At 39.6% G+C, this 17776-nt stretch overlaps 1 protein-coding gene across 8 annotated transcripts in view; it reads left to right on the forward strand.

The window, feature by feature from the left end:
• LOC119028631 (zeta-sarcoglycan) overlaps positions 1-17776 on the forward strand; it is a 325032-nt gene that overhangs the window by 250715 nt on the left and 56541 nt on the right. The window lies entirely within an intron of this gene.

Consider the following 17776-nt stretch of genomic DNA (forward strand, 5'->3'; position numbering starts at 1 on the left):
ACCGGATCATTTCTCCAAGACAGTCAGTTTTATTGTTTTGTTTTTGCTTGAATTCCTAAATGAATTTACCTCCCTCTGTTTACCAAACTAAATGCTATCTGTTTCCATTAGTGTATCTCACTGAGGCTGACAGCCGTGCTGTTTTCTCAAGTAAATCATTTTCCCCTGCTCTTATTTGATTAGTGAGGGCCCAGTGTCCTATAGAGGATGTCATTTAGAGGACATATGATATGTTTTCTGACATATTCTTATGGGACTCGATAAATTAAGAAAAGTCCAAGAGCATGAATGAAATAGTTTTTGATAAATAAGCTACAGGTACCCACAATCAGTGGGTATATTTTTTATGTTTATGATCACAGTAGCAATAGTAGCAATAAGTGTAAGTGGGTGTAAGAATTTTAGGCATTGGGAAAGAGTAAGTAAGTAAGTAATGGCTGGCCTGGTTACAGTGTAGAGGTAGTAAAGCGCAGTCTTAATGGTCGAGCTGATTATGAGACTCCGGCCCTGTCCACACGAGCACAGATATTTGTGTATTTTGGCCTTCTGTACCGGCATCAACAGCATTTTAGGTTTCTGAAAATAGACCTTTGGAAAAATCCTTCCAGAGTGGAGATATTTAGAAACTCTGTGTTTATGTCTGAGTGGGTAGAAACAGAGATTTTTGGAAATAATGATGCAGACAACTATGTTTGCTTCCTAATTGGTTCTTATCAGTGTGTGTATGTAGCATCTTTGGCAAAAGTGATGGACAGTATCATCGGTGCCCCTCAGTGAATTAAGTTGCTAAGACAAAGGACTCCGGACAGGAGATTACGATGGCTATAACTGGAGTTCAGAGCAGGTTAAATATGAAATAAATTTAGCTGTAAACCTTTGTTCCTGTCTTGTTGGGATTTAATATTGTCTCTTCTTTAGTCTCTTCATTACATAAATTCAAAAGCCACCGGGCATCACTAAAAGGCCCCATGAACATTTACTCAGAGTTGGAGTGCAAGGAGACACAATGATTTTTTTAGGTGCCAAGTATCACAATAAGGACCTCGTAGTAGTCACGCTGCACTTTAATTAACACTTCTGGACATCTCGGAGCCAGTCTGTCATTTGGCAGAGTGATAGCAGCAGTAAGTGTGAGTAAGAGTGTCACGTATTGGATTTGTACTCTAGAGATGTAAGTTGTTTGAACTATGGATTTTTGCTGTGCCCATGATATGGGAACACTGTCATGTCATTACATACACCTTTGCTTGGTGATGATGAGTAAAAATAAATAGTATTAAGAATATCAGACTTCAAGCATACCAAGCACTGTAATGTTAACTAGGGGTGGGAGAAATAATCAATTCTTAGATGCATCGCGATGCAGATGTGGACGATTCTGAATTGATTCACAAATGTCAAAAATCAATTTTCTTAATGTTAATTGACAAGTAATGTTGGTGGAACGCAAGAGGCAGAACTTGTAAGTGCGGAAATGCAGCGTCTGGACAGTCAATGGCATGCAACGAAACAAAAAACACAAGATGGCTGAGCGCATCATTCAACCGGCACCCTCTGCTTTAAAAGCAAGCGTGTGGAAGCATTTTGGCTTCTATGATGTTGACGGGAAAAAGGACCTGGACAAGAGCCACACAACATGCAAGTTGTGTCAAACTAAACTAAAATATTTTGGAAACATGACACACATGATAAACCACGTTACACATTTCCACCCAAAGGAGGAAGAAAAACAGTTGGTTGTAGATGCCTTCAACCAGAGGACCATCAAGTAAGTGATATCAAATTTTCCACCCAACTTGAAAAGGGCGAAGAGAATTACAAACTCTATTGCAACGCTATTGCCAAGGACTTGCATCCGTATTCAGTCATCAAGAACCAGGGCTTTCATGCTATGTTGTGCACTTTGGAACCGAGATGCAACGTCCAATCTCGAACGTGTTTTACTGACACAGAGAACAAGCCCAAAACCAGAATGGAATATGATTAATCTACATCATTTAATTGAGGCCGTTTTCATATTTTTTGTATGAGAGCTGCTTTTTGTATTGTCTAGCTGTGACATAAATATGCTGTAAACAGATCTGCAGGGTAACCCTTAGTCTTCAGTAGGTTTACTGTACTGCCCTCCACAGAGTCTATCAGGTTTGACTTTCCTTTCTGCAGATGTTGTGCCTGTGTTGTGCCTAAGACCTTTTTTTGTATGAAAACTGTTTTTGAATGTGGTATACAGCAAAATGTTTGTTTTTTGGTCTAAGGGATTCTGTGCTCAGGATTCTGTTTATAGTGAGAAGTATTGGACTCTTTATTATTTATTTGTGAACAAGGGCAGCTTTTTTATGTTGTTAGTTATTTAGAAAATGCTGAATTCCACAAATATCATGTTTGTATTAAAGCTGCTCGTACAGGATTCTATATTCTCGAATGAAAGCTGTGATTTTTACAGCAAATTGTTTGGGGTTTTTTATCTGAAAAATGATATTGCTCATTGCACATAACAGGAGGATATGTTGGTTAGACATCTATTGTTTTTTATGTAAGTAATTCCGAATAAGCTGAAGCTGTATTAATTCACTACATGTATGCTGCTACAGTCACACTTTTCTTTTCCTGTTGGTTCTTTGCAAAGCTGGGATGTTTGCTGGCATCTGGCATTTTATCATCGCATCGCAGCCCTCAGAATCATAATCGAATCGAAGCTTGAGGTGCCTAGAGATTCCCCCCCAGAAAGAAAAGCCTTTTAATAAAACATTAGAGGAGATAATTAAGCTGTTGATTTTCTTTAATGATCATCTCAAAAATAGGAAGTGATGAGCAGACTCTGAGTAGCAAACACAGATTTGATATGTATTTATTTATGTTTTAAATCATGCATGGAAATGTACACAAAAAAAATGTTGCATCAAGATGCATCAATAATCGGTTTAGAATAAAATCATTGACCTCTGAATCGGAATCTAATCAAATTGTGGGGTGCCTAGAGATTCCCACCCCTAAAGTTAACCGCAAAGTAAATCCACAAAGTGTGTTCTGTTCTGACTCTTTGCCCACTGGAAATAAACTTTTGAAATAAAATAATTCAAAAATATTTTTTTCTCTGAACAAGTTGACCTTACCACCTATCTTAACTTCTGTGACTAAAAATCAGTACTAGTACTACTAAAAATACAATTGCCTAAATTAAACATTAAACATTAAACATTCCCTCTCAGTGGATCTCAGCCTTTTGCTACTTTATCCCTGAAAACATTTGCACATTCAGAATTATTTATTTATTTGCTTCCCACCTAAATCCTTGAATACAATAACTACCATCTCATAGACCTGACTAAGTATTTGGTGCTGATATTAGAATTTAGGAAGTTTCAGAGATAGGATCATTGCTGAGTAGCATTTACAGTGTGACAGGTGAGGTGAATGATATTTCCAGGCAGAAGGCTCCTCTGCACTGTCTCTCTCTTTGATGTGAACACAGCATATAGATATTAATCTCCTGCAGGCTGGCCAGGAAGGTCTAGTGTCTTTGTACGCACATGCACAGACTTTTCTTTTCTGATACTTGGAAGGTTTGGGATCCCTGACAGCTCAACCCCTGCTGTTAAAACTCCCTAAAGCTGCTTTCCCCACCAAGAAAAGCACCTTAATGCTTCTGCATGTCTGAGTGAGTGTGGCTATCTTTGCAGTCAGTGAAACCAGTCTGTTTTAAAACAAGACGGCCAGACAGCCTGCCGAAGCTAACTTCATCAAACTGCTACAGAGTGACAAAAAGACTGCTATCTAACCTTACTTGTACTGTTTTTGAACTTACACTTGCACATAAATGATGAATTATCATGCTGATATGCTCTGTCTGTCACACTCACGCACACAGAAACACAAATTACACGAAAAACTCTTACTTTCGGTCACACATTCTCACTCACCCACGCAGCAGCCACAACTTTGGGCTGAGATTCCCCAGGCACAGGGAAACGTGCCAAGCAAGTACAAGTTCCATCAATATCCACTTTGTCACATACAAACACACACACACACACACACACACACACACACACACACACACACGCTAAAGACCTCAGTGGCTGGCTGATCGGATGCAATGGGACAGAATGAATCCCCTCAAGGAGCTTCTTCTATTGGGCTCCGGAAATCCCCTGGTCTCCTCCTGCCACCGCCTCCTGTTGCCTCTGTGCTGACTCAGCAAAATATTTAGCACACACTAACAAAAAAACACACACTCTTCCCCTCTCTCTTTCTTCTGTATCCTCCCGGGGATACCCAGAAATCCTGAAAGTACAATCGTAACTTCTCCTCGCCAGACCCTTTAACAGTGGCAGCAGAAAAGTTCCACCTCAGTAAACTCCTCATTAGTATTCATCACTGAGACTCGCAGAGGAACAGCTCGCTCTAGCTTGTACAAAAGGGACAGGATCATCATGGTCAGTGGTACGAAGAGGTGAAATGCCCACAGTCATTTGGACTAGAACATTAACATCAAATACGGAGTCACAGGTGTACTGACACCTTATTACATACTGGATGGTAAAATAGGTACTAATTTGAGCTGCACAAAAATAGAATGGAGGAAGAAGAGAAATACTCTATATTCTGTGTGTAAATCACTGTATCTGGAGAGAGAATGAATAAACAGCTGATTTGATATTTTGTTAAAGTTTAGTAGAAGGTCAAGTTATTAGATTTATTTCACCAAAATATCAGCTTAAGTGTTGGTCTAGTTTGTTAGATGCTTGACATTTCTTATGCAACGTTGAGTCTTTCATCTTTTGATCACCAGAAATCCTGCAGGGTAATGTTAGGAAACCACTCAGATTAATATCAAACTTTCAAGCCTGGTCAGTCAGTGGAGTCTTTTCAAAAAAAGACCCAGAGGAGTAGCTGATTTGCCAGAACTTCTGCTCTCCATTGTCATGATAAAAACGACTTGTTTAAGGAGTGCTCAATCCTCGCCATACTCGACTGAATATCCCAAGAGGGACATACACACACTCCTCTACATTTACCTTGTGTCCCACCTGAGAGCTCATCTTTCGATAGAGAGGGTTTGAGTACATGTGTTGGCCTTGGGCTTCCCATCTCAGTTTTTATTGCTCCCTCTCTCTCCTTCCGTCATCCCCCCATCCCGACTCTTCCTCTTCCATCCTCCCCGTCACTGTCAGCTCGTTAATGTGAGTGAGAACCTGTCATCTTTGTCTTCTGAATAGCCCGCCATAAAGATGATGAGTGAACTTGGGAGTTTTGAAGCCATACCCTTTCACCCGCCTAGGTGATGATGTCTCAGCATTAGAGGCAGTGCAGTTCTGTCGCAACGGCCTCCGCTGAATGAAAGTACAGCAGGCGGTGGGACTGTCATCTATGAAAGCATCGGAAAGAGTCTCTGAAATGTTAAATACTGATATAAAATGACATGAATCTTTTAATCACAGGAGCAGTGCCGCAAAAAAATACCTCTAGGGGTTTGGGGCTGATATCAGAAATAATGTTTGGCCCCAGTGTGGGAATCAGTGCCACCAAAATCCAGCTTGTGGCCATTTAAACATCACATTTGTGGTGATAGGAATGAACAGAATGACTGGAAAAAGTTGGAATAAAGGACTAAGCAGTACTATTATATATCCTTGCCTGAAGTTGCGGGAGCACATATTCTGAGCCCCGGCACACACCAGTGGCTGTGTACAAGAAATCCACAGAGAAAATCCTCAAATGCCCTCTAGTAAAGGAAGCAAATGCACAGTACTAATAACAGACTATTTAAAGACTTCAGCTGGTCAGCTCCACTATTATTTACCATTTACTTTCCATATCCAGTCTCTTTACCTGTGTGTCTGCCTTTTGGCAAAGCTTGCTGTCATTACAGCCCGTGTGAGCTGTGTGTTTATGTTCCAGCTGTCTTATTGACTTTTCATTTTTCTAAGTGCATGCTGCTGATAATGAAGGCTTTTTCTCCCCAAGCGGGAGAGTTATTTGGTAGCACTCATTACCCTTGTGTGTGTATGTGTGTGTGTGTGTGTGTGTGGGTGGGTGCATGCGTGCGTGCGTGATTTTATCGGGGCATTTTTTATTTTTTAAGTGTTGCGACGGAAGCCAAATGTATCGTTGGAGGAGTAAGGACAAACATCTGTGGGTGTATCTGCATGTGTGTTTCGGAAAGTTCAATTTGCGAAGTGAGAGTGTGTGTTTTTGTGACTGCGCTTAGGACAGTGGGACGGTCATTCAATCTCACAGTGCCCGCCATAAAAACAAACTTTAAAAGTGACTTTCAGCACTAAAGTTTTCCCTCTCTCACTTTTCCATCCTACATTCTACAACCTCACACATTTCCCCTTGTCTTTTCCCTTCCCTTCCTCCGTTGCTCATTGCAACCTTTCTCATCCTCTTTTCATCTTTTCTGTTTTGTCACTTTTACCTTTCACTCCCCTCCTTTTTTTTAATCATGCATGGACCTAATCTTTTATTAAACAAATGAATTCCCCGCTGACCTTGTTACCTTATCCTTAACTCAGGCTTACATTTATCTCTTCATTATCTTTACCCTCTTACACTAATTATGTTCTCTTTTATCTAGGTGGGAACACCTCGATTCTTAGGCGTTCCGCTGATATATCTTAAAAAGTGGATTATCAAAGCAGTGAAATAAGTGGACTGAACGGCCAAGACCACAAAGAGAAAAAAAGATATTTGTGGTAAACGTGGGGTGAATTTCCCAAGAGAAAGTCAAACTCTGAGCAACACTTTTCTGTTTGGGCATCTTAACCATTAACTGCTTATTATTGCTTATTGGAATGCATATGAGCTCTTTATCAGTCATTATAGAACAGGTATTTATATTTTATGCTGAATGACCATATTCGACAGCCACATGGCCGTTATTTAAAGCCCTGTTCAGACCAAAGATCGACACAAGATAAGTTAAATCTTGCAATGTGTGGGCCTGTAATGTTCTAAAATCCTGCCACACCAATGCAACAAGACATTTTCATAGCAACATCTCTCTGTGATGTCTGCCATGTTAAGTTACTCTAATAAATTGATGAAGTACTTTTCTCATTCCTCCGGCTAAAACCGCCATGTTGACCAGGGGACAATTTTTAGCTGACTTAACCAGCTATCTTTGCCATGTGGCACTGATTAGCTAGTGAAACAGATAACACCAAACTGACATTGAAGAACTGGCCGCGACAAAGGCCAATTCTTGCTTTGCCTGACGTCTCTTGTGTTTCTGCTAAAAAGCTGCAGTGCAAAGTAGGGGTGGGGATCTCTAGGCACCTCACGATTCAATCTGATTTTGATTCAGAGGTCAGTGATTCGATTCTAAACCAATTATTGATGCATCTCTATGCATCTCAATGCAACAATTTTTTTTTGTCCACATTTCCATTCATGATTTCAAAAAAATAAAATAAATATTAAATCCGAGTTTGCTACTCAGAGTTTGCCCATCACTTCCTACTTTTGTGATGATCATTAAAGAAAATCAACCACTTAATTACTTTCTCTAATGTTTTATTAAACGAAAAGGCTTTTCTTTGTCACAGATAGATTTGACTCTCAAGGGTGGGAATCTCTAGGCACCTCACGCTTCAATTTGATTATGATTCTGAGGGCTACGACGATAAAGCGATTATTAATGCATCTTGATTCATCGTTTTTTGTTTTGTTTTTTTTTCTCACTGTGTGACTGTAGCAACATACAGGTAGTGAATTGATACAGCTTCAGCATATTCTGAATCACTAACATAAAAAATAATTGACCTCTAACCAACAAATCCTCCTGTTATGTCCAGTGGGCAATATCATTATTCAGACAAAAAAAACAACAATTTGCTACCCAAATCACTTTTCATTCAAAAATATAGAATCCTGTACAAGCAGCTCTAACACAAAAATAGTGTTTGTGGACTTCAACATTTTCTAAATAACTAACAACATAAAGTCCAATACTTCTCACTATAAACAAAATCCTGAGCATAGAATCCCTCAGACCAAAAAACAAACATTTTGCTGTATACTACATTCAAAAACAGTTTTCATACAAAAAAGGCACTTAAACATCTGCAGAAAGGAAAGTCAAACCTGATAGACCCTGTGGAGGGCAGGACAGTAAACCTCAGACTCACGGTTACCCTGCAAATCTGTTTACAGCTTATTTATGTCACAGCTAGAAAATACAAAAAGCAGCTCTGATACAAAGAATATGAAAAAGGCCTTAATTAAATGGTATTGATTAATCATATTCCATGACTTTGATTTTGGTCTTGTTCTCAGTGTCAGTAAAATACCTTCAAGATGGGACGTTGTATCTCGGCTCCAAAATGCACAAACATAGCATGGAAGCCCGGGTTCTTGATGGCTGAATACCAAGTTGCAATAGAGTTTGTAATTTGCTTCACTCTTTCTGAGTTGGGTGGAAGATTTAATATCGCTTACTCGATGGTCCTCTGGTTGGAAGCAACTACAACCAACTGTTTTTCTTCCTCCTCTGGGTGGAAACGTGTAATGTGGTTTCTCATGTTTCCAAAATATTTTGGTTTAGTTCGACACAACTTGCATGTTGTGTGGCTCTTGTCCAGGTCCTTTCTCCCTTCAATATCATAGAAGCCAAAATGCTTCCACACGCTTGCTTTTAAAGCAGAGGGTGCTGGTTGAATGATGCGCTCAGCCAACTTGTGTTTTTTTGTTGTGTGCACGTGTAGTGTCTGTGTTTTTCTTACACATTCTGGGAAGACAGGATGGGACAGGACCAGATGCCTCCCTGTGGGAATGCGAGAGGGCAAAGGTGCCCATGACCAGGAGCCTTGAACAGCTCTGAGGTGGGCATCAGAGATAAGCTACAGGAAGGGGCCCACACCAGAGGTTTGGAGCTGACTCAAGGAGCTGACTCAACGTATACATTGTCATCTGAATATAGAGAGACCATCCTGTCCACTTTAGCTGACATCAGCAAAGTTAAGTAACACACGCAAGAGTTATTTCATAGGGGGTGTGAGGCAGACCCTTCTTTCTTTCTCCCATTGGATAGATGTACCTTTAATCTATCAATGTGACCAATTAGGAGAAGTAGGTGGGTATGGAAAATAGACTTTAAAAAAGGCCCCCACACCGGAGAAAGGTGGGTGGCACTTGGTAGATCTCATAAGATCGAAGGCTCAATAGGAGTTCTGATAGGGCAGAGGGTGAAGCATTTTGGCCTTGCTTTTGCCGTAGATTTGAGAACATCAGAATGTGGCCGATTCTGATTCGGACGCTGGCTTGAGTTCTGTTTCAATAAAGACTGCTCTATCATTCCACCCAGCCTTGCCTCCGCAGAATTTTTATTATTATTTTTTTTTTTAATCATCAAACTACACGCTGACACCTTTCGTGGAAGAGAGCCCAGAAACCACACACGCCATCGGCTGTCCAGGCGCTGCACTTTCGCGCTTCCAAGTTCCTCTTCTTGCGTTCCATCGACATCACGTTGTCAATTAACATTTAGAAAATTGATTTTTGACATTTCTGAATTGATTCAAAATCGTCCACATCTGTATCGCGATGCATCAAAGAATTGATTATTTCTCCCACCCCTACTGCAAAGAACATAGTACATTCTGCCCCTGCCTGGGTGGAAGTACCTCTGTGTGATTTACAAACCTGTAGAGGGCGCACATGAACAGCCATTAAGAGTGATTTCTCTCACTAAGTGTGCACTGATTCTACATGCTCTATTGCACAAAAAGCTGCTGACAGGGGTCGTTCATTGCCAAAACAAACTAGAGCCACAGACGCTCACTGACAGCCTCGACAATGCCGACTGACCATCGTCTGGTGTGTCAGCCACTGGCATCTTGACAAACTGAATCAAATGTGACACCATCAGCCCTCTTGTGTCAAGCTAAGACGGGCTAACTCCCACTGTTTTCCCCTGCAATGTTCCTCATAATTACTGCTTATTGATTGTTAGTAATAAGTTGCTGTACATGAACTGTGATCTTTATAAACTTTGCTCAGTGTCGGCTGTACAAGCCTGCAGCACCACAGAAAAGTAATTTTCCTTCACTTACCACACAGTATAGATAACATCTGTCCTTATGTAACAAAACACTAAATTGCAAGACTTAACACAATACCAGCCATGACTGTATGACACGAGCCTTAAAAGCAAACATTTTCAGTGTTACTATTTCTTCTTTGCTCCGCTAGTATTCACTGCCCATTTCTCTCTCCCACTTGCTCAACCACTCACTTGCATGCAGACCTTTTCTCTATCCGTATGCTCATTCATATTTTGAAAAGCAACAAATTGTATCCAGCTACGAAAAAGCCTGATAGGGACTCGGTCATAGGGCTTTAGATGACAGCATGGGGAGCCAATGGGGAGCCAAAATTCTACTAATATGCAGGCTAATAAACAAGTTAATGGTTGCTACCCTAACAGAAGGTGTTGCCGAACTCTGTCATGTGTTGCTGTTCTTATGACTCTAATGAGTTGATCTACAGTTTTAAGTGTAGTCATATAAGAACACATAAAATTGATTATGTTTTCACTTATTTTCAGACACATGCCATTGCTTGAGCAGTTTGAAAGTCAGTTGAAATTGGTTTCTGATTAGTGTGCGGAGTGAGCACTTGCAAAGCCTTGCATAAAATTCAATTGTTCCATTACACACAGTCTAATTATGACTCTACATCTTTTCAAATCCCCCTCTGAGAAACAAATGATGTACATAACAATCATATTTTGCAGTGATCACATTTTCAGCTACAGTGAGATCTCTCCAGCTTGATTTTGCTGGCGGAGAAACGCAGAGATACTGAGTAGTCTAATTTTATCCCCCCCCCCCCCATCCAATCAGCCAAGTTCAGACAGCACGTCTTCCTCATTTTATACTTCCTCTCTATGATCAAATCAATGGTTCTAATGAGGCAATTAAAAATACATAGAGCTAAGCATTAACAAACTGGAATACACTTAAAGGGCCATCAAGGACTCAATAAAGACATGGATTTATTGCCGCTGTTGCCATTTATCCTTATGATTGCACTTTAATTGCACAAAGGCTAATTGTCTGCGTATTGTTTTGGCTGCAATATGGCAAATATTGTTTTCACGACTTGTTCATATGTGTGGCTTTGTTTGCCGTAAGGAACAGATTTAATGGACCATACGAGGTCATCCTTCTGCACCAGTGAACTATAGGCTTCATACTGTTGCTGGTGGTTGGACACAATAATGAAATGATAGATATATAGTGCTTCAAGCATGAGAGTGCTCTGCTCATCCCAGGTATTGCAAGCATATGTCGCAAAAGAATGTTTGGAATAGGCCGTGAAGGTTTTATAAAATGGTGGTTACTGTTTTTTCTTTTTACTTTTAATAAAGCAGCTTACTGATCAAAACACACTGAACTGCCTCACAAATGTCCATCACTGAAAGTTCCTTAATGATATCTCACACACTCCATTACTCTTTTTCATACACTTGATGAAACAGGCTGGAGTCATAGACAAAGTAATGCTATGACAATAGAGTGCACTTTAATATGTTTGAATAAATCCTTCAGAAAGCTTGTAAAGATTTTTTTTTCTTTGTCTTTAGACCTTATCTGAGACGCACTGAATCAATTTTGCAGTCCTATTTGATGTGGTAGTTTATTTTGTCTAGAGTTTGCAGCTTCATCACATAATAGGACCTGGGAAATGTTTTATCTATGGTTAAAGTATTGAGCGGAGCATTGTAAAAGCCACAACATTATTTTACTGTTTATACACTGGAAAGAGTTATATGGCCGTGAACAATAACCATCTGCTTTTTTTCCGTGTTTAATAAAAGGAAATTAAAACATCAGAAAAATGCTGCTCCATGACGCAAGTCAAGAAAGAATTCTGTCGTCTTAGCGCAATAAAGAAGACTTTATGTGTGTTTATGAGCATGCAATGTTTATTGCAAGGACAGCAGGAAATTGTTTGCCATAAAGCAACAGTGTACCTTCAGTCTCTCTTAGTAATCCAGCTGCACATCTGCATAAAATCACCTCGTCAGGTAGAAAAGCTGACAGTAAAGCCATCAATGTAATTCCATGTAATTCATAAATTTGCAACCATCTGATAAAAAACTGCTTGTTTTACAACCAACAATGGTGCAAGCTGACAAAATGTGTTCTGTGGGCCACACTAATAATGTGGAACTGCATTGTCTTTGTCTGCATTGTCTGTGCTTAAACATGAATAATGCAATACGCTCCATGCTTGAAAAATCTGCCACAAGGTCAGAGCAATGACTCCGTATTCCTTTAGGCATGTTTGGAAAGCAAACATTTCATAACTCTGCCTATTATGAATCAAAGTCTAAATCGCCCAAGCTGCCTTCCAGACTTACGTTCAATTTTGAACACCACTACATCCCCTTAGGCACTATTGCCATGTTTACATTTTAAGCACTAAACTGGCACTGTTATCCAGGTGGAATTTTAATAACTGCAAGATGTTGAATAAATCTTTCTAACTGCGTGTTGCAGAGTAATAAAAGAGTGCAAAGAACATTGATATGAATTAAGTCAGATGCCAACTACTCTCTGCAAAAACCATTTAATGTAAGCACCACGCTGCCTAAAAGTAGGTACTGTAAGTTGGCACTAGGCTTTTATTGCAAATTTAAAAGGTCAATTAATAAAATGTCTCAGTTAAGGCTCACTAACTCATATTTAAATGCAAGATTATTATCTCTTGCAGCTTGCATTTGCCATGACATCAGGATATTAATGTAATTATGTTCACACAGTCATGTCAAGTCAGTAGAAAGCTGTAAAATCAGATCTACCCAGAGCCACAAGTTCTTCAACTTCAACAGGGGGAGCGTGCAAATGGGAAACTATTGCTATTTTTTATGTCTTGTTCTGAGGTCTTGTGATAAGTTTGGGTCTGGGCCTGGGGCTTGTCTACAGGTTTGAAAGGCACACACATTGACCGGGAAAGAAAGCGAGAAACATTTGAACCTGCTCCAAGTTTTTGGTCAAATCCAAACTTGGCATGAAAACTTTAAAAAAGTTTCAAGCCCAGCAGCTGTTCCCCTCATTCATCCATTACGATATTTAATTTTTGTTTGAAGTAATGGATGACAAAAGTGACAGGCGGCACAGCTACTTTTGCACGTTGTTGTTTCAAGCCGACACATACATATAGTGTGTGATATTTTTCATCAGATTGTTGCCTTTTTTCCAAAGAATTACTGTGCTCCTGCAAAGACACACCTTTGCACACAGCACATAAGTTAACAATGAATTGAGCAAATAAGGTTTGTTTTCCCATTCAAATGTGTCAATACCTGTATTTGTGATATAGCTAGTTGGCTGAGGTGTATTCCTTTCAAATTTATAATAAAATAAAAATATTTAGATAGTTCTCTCACTTAAAAATCTCTTAGATAAAGCATGTTTCATGAGTTTAACCATGAAGTTAGCATGCACCCCTCCAAGCCTGATGCTACTCAGGTTTGGTTTCAGGTTTAGCATCACCCTAAACTTAGCTTGTTAGTGTAACAACCTGGCAACATAATGCAACATTTTTGCTAAGTTTCCTTTTAGTAGTCTTTCAAATTTGTTCACTGCAAAGTACACAACTACAGCAATTCAAAATAGTGTGACACTGGCTGCAGCTATTTCCCTCTGAGTTTAGCAGCATGGCGAGCACCCCTTCCTATAGATACACATGTGCCAAAGCTTCTCTTTAGCTTACGTTTAGCTGACTTGCGCTTCATTCTGTACTGCAGCGTCAGAAAGAGTACATTCACTTAAGTGCATGTATCTGCAGATGTTTTAAATATCAATCTTGATACGCTGAATGACGAAGCATTTTTTTATGCATTGAAAATAAAATCTCTAAATCAACTTTTTGAAAACCCTCCTGGATTAGCCAGGAAACACATAGTCCCAAAGCAGAGAATGCTGGCTGGGACCATTTTACTGAACGATGAGCGCTTCAACTTTTGATACATTGTGTACATTTTGCTGATTATACTTGTAGTGGAGTATTAGTGCTTTCACTTAAGTAAAGCATCTGAATACTTCTGCCACCACTGCTATACCAGATATTCAATTTGTCCTGCTCTGTACTCATGAACATCTTATCTCTCTCTTAATGTTCTTGCCTACCTTATTGTGAATTGGTAGATCAGATAGTTACTTAATTTGATCTAATCACTCCTAAGTTGTCTGATAAACCTGCTTCAGTCTGCTTAATTAAGTCTTGAAAAATATTTAAGCTCTGCTTTTCAAACCCTCCATTATAAAACACCCTGTCCCAAAATAGTTTCAAAACTATGGTCAAGGATTTAGCTGGTTTCAGTCATCAGGATTTCTTGAGCAAACATATACAGAGATTACTCCAAAAACCTGATCAGAACCCCAACAGTAGTCTGCCTCCAGACATACTCAACATTGTGGGTATGTCACATTTCTGTTGTCTAGACAAAGGAAGAATACATCAAAAAGACAAGGAAGGGAAAAAGAATGGTGTAAGATTTAATGAGGAATTATACATGGGGTGCACAAAAAATGACTTATTTAACTTACATCAACTACTCTATGAAGAATCTTCAATTCAGGGAAGGGAAGGATAATTAAATGAAATCAAATTTAGTCTACTGAATAAGGTTTCCTGTTTTCATTTCAAGTATAGGCCCCAGGCTAGCAATATCATTAATTGTGTTAACAGATACAGTAGTTGCTGGGTTGTGTTTGGGGACCTAAACTCCATAGAAATATGTAGCTGCTTGGTAAAATCTTCGCCTGTCTTTTCATCTGCACCTTCAACCATTTCATCTTCCCTCCATCCCACAGCCCCGCTCCAGAGATCAGGTTGATTAATGCAGATGACAAACGGCACTCGTTTATCTCTCCCTCTGTCTCTTTCTCTCCTCCCTTACTATATTAATGACTGTAATCAACTCTAAATAAATAATTTGTGTCCCTCAGTGCATGAATCTCTCCCTCCCACCTGTGGCAAAATTCAAAAGTTGGATTAAAAAGTGCTTTGCAAGGCAGTTTTTTCCTTTCACCCCAGTATTTCCCTCTACTCCCTTTCTGATCTTTGTCCTCATTTATCTTTGTCTGTTTCTGTTGAGAGACACCTTGAGGAGATTAAAGGTGTGCTGTGGTGCAGCAGAGGGCCTGTCTCTCTCTTTGAGTGTTAGAAACACAATGATGTGGTGACCAGCTTCTTTCCCACTGTTGCATCATGGCCGCGTTGCATGATGTTTACTTTCCGAGGGTCAAAATAACACAGTTGCTTTCTCTGTTCCCTTCTTCTTTCCCTCTTGTATTCATTCACTTTGGTGCGATGTAGCACTTAACTTACAGTACAGAGCTCTTTGTAAACTTCAGTCAACTCATTTTGCACCAAGTTGGCTTACAACTTGACTCCTGACTGTTTGAAGTGTTTCATTTAAGCAGTTTCGGTGGCTAAGGACTGTGGGTGGTCTCTGTGATATGATATGATATGATATGAGAACTTATGCAGCCAAATTAAAATGTATGGTAATTATTGCATTATATTACACATGTAATGTCCGTGGACATTATTACATTGGCGGACGTTACAACACATCTAAGGGCAAAGAATCACAGAAACACTTCTTTGTATGATACAATTCAGCACAGCACCACTACCACCTACTGCCTGAATGAGAGAGGAAATCACACCAGTCATGACATCCGTCAACAGTCTCACTTGCCGTGAGCACCGAACTTCGATCTCAATCACACGTGGTTGGTGTCTCCATCCTTTGCCATAATGACACACACAGACACACAAAGACTCACATGGTGAAAACGTTACCAGCCAATGCTGCTGTGCCTGGTAACAACAGCTTTCAGCACAACTGAACATTTTAAACCTTGTACCTTGTGCAGGGGTAAAAGGCAGACATTTTGCAGGTCATTAAGAAGAGAGAGATGATGTGATAGTAATATTCAATCAAACCTAACTTAAGTGACAACAAATGCAAGCAAAGACACTTTAAGGGAACTGCAGTATGGCTCATCAAGTGATCTCTGGAGTATAAAATGAGTCCTACAGCTAAGCAAACTAATACCAGCATTTATAGAAGATCATCTTGTGATGAGTACTGTAGTTGAGCAGGGTGACTGCTTTGTGTGTTTACAGTTTTGTGCTATGCAGTATAAAATAAAGGCAAAAAAGGCAGATGATCATCAACAATACAATATTCTGTCAGGATTATAAGTGTAAAAACCTCCATTATTAGTCAGCAAGGAAATGATGAATAAGAAAGGTTTTATGTTTAACCAAAAAATCCAAAATCCAAACTTTTATTGTCTGAACCATACGAGGTTGAAAGCTATTACAATATATAATTTTCTTTTCTTTTTTCCTCTTCTTTTTTTTTTTATTTTTTTTATAGTATATTTGCAACTAGGGGCCCATAACAAGTAAAGCAACACAAAAGTCACAAAGTGCATTTGTGCATCAAGCAAAAAGGGAAAGCTTTCAAAGGAGTGAACCGAAATAGATTAATTTTGTACACATTAAGTGGTCCTTCCTGACATGGTTCGAGTGTTTCCTAACCAGCTCTGATGGCCATTCAACTGCAGATTCAGTCCATCTCCTTGCTCAGAACCACGAGGGCTTATTTGATAATGTGGAACCAAACGCATCAAGTAATTTCCTTCGTGGGAACGAAGCGTTATTATTTTCACAAAGAAGATGGAGAAACATTTCACTCAACATTTGATTAAGTATTTCCACATATGTGCCATGCGTTGCGTAATGTGGTTTGCACAAATCCCCCCTCAGGAACATTTCCCCTCGCAGAACACACAAAAGAGCCCATTGGGCTTTTGAATATTCATTAAATTTGACATTCTAGACAGGAGGGGAACTGACAAGCATATCAGCCCGACTCACTCAACAGAATGCTCATCTTAATCCACGATAAGCGTTGCAATGTTTGAATAACTAATCAGGAAGTTTAGTGGGTAAAATCCAGTCAAAGCCAAAATGATTCACCTGACAGGGAAAGTTATTTTGTGTTGTTAGTAACTTTTAACTGGAGATATAGCACAAAAGAATAAAATGGGTCTCTGCTGTTCACACTGTCCATGTTGTTGTATCACTATTTACGTTTACTACTTCATAAAACTGTTGGCAAGAAGGATGCAGCATGGCCGCTTGTTATCCATCAATCCCTGCATCTTGTACAGCACACAGTCCTGTTTGCTCTGGTTCATTGCTCTTTGTTTGCATGATTATTAATAAACACACGGATATGCACATAGACATACAATAGTTTGCATACATGAATAAGAAACCTGCCTTGTGGTCACATCACTTAGAGGGTGAGTACATTTGGCAAGTGTGTTTGCATATGTATGCGTGGGTTGATGATCATTGGAGCATAGCCAATGGGAGGCTTAATGCCAATGTAATCTTAGGGCGAGATTGCTGCTCCTGTTGAGTTGACAAAAATGTCCAAGACACTGTCAGTATTTTTTAAATTTATTTATTCATTTTTTTTCCAGGAGACAAATGTAGATTGGTTCCTGCTCAAAGTCTCAGTTGGTGGATTTGGTGTCAGGACACTTTTTGGTTTGTGCATGAGTGCGTCAAGACAGAGAAGCTCCACAGAGCTAAAATGTCTGTAATTGCACCTGTTCGTGACCTGATTGACCTGATTTTTACAAATTGATGACACGTATGCACACAGTGAAAAAACATTGCCTTTTAGTTTTCCTTTTGTGGAAACACTGGACAAGCAACATAATGTGCATAA

The sequence above is a fragment of the Acanthopagrus latus genome, chromosome 1 (genome assembly GCF_904848185.1).
Source record: "Acanthopagrus latus isolate v.2019 chromosome 1, fAcaLat1.1, whole genome shotgun sequence".
Lineage (NCBI taxonomy): Eukaryota > Metazoa > Chordata > Actinopteri > Spariformes > Sparidae > Acanthopagrus > Acanthopagrus latus.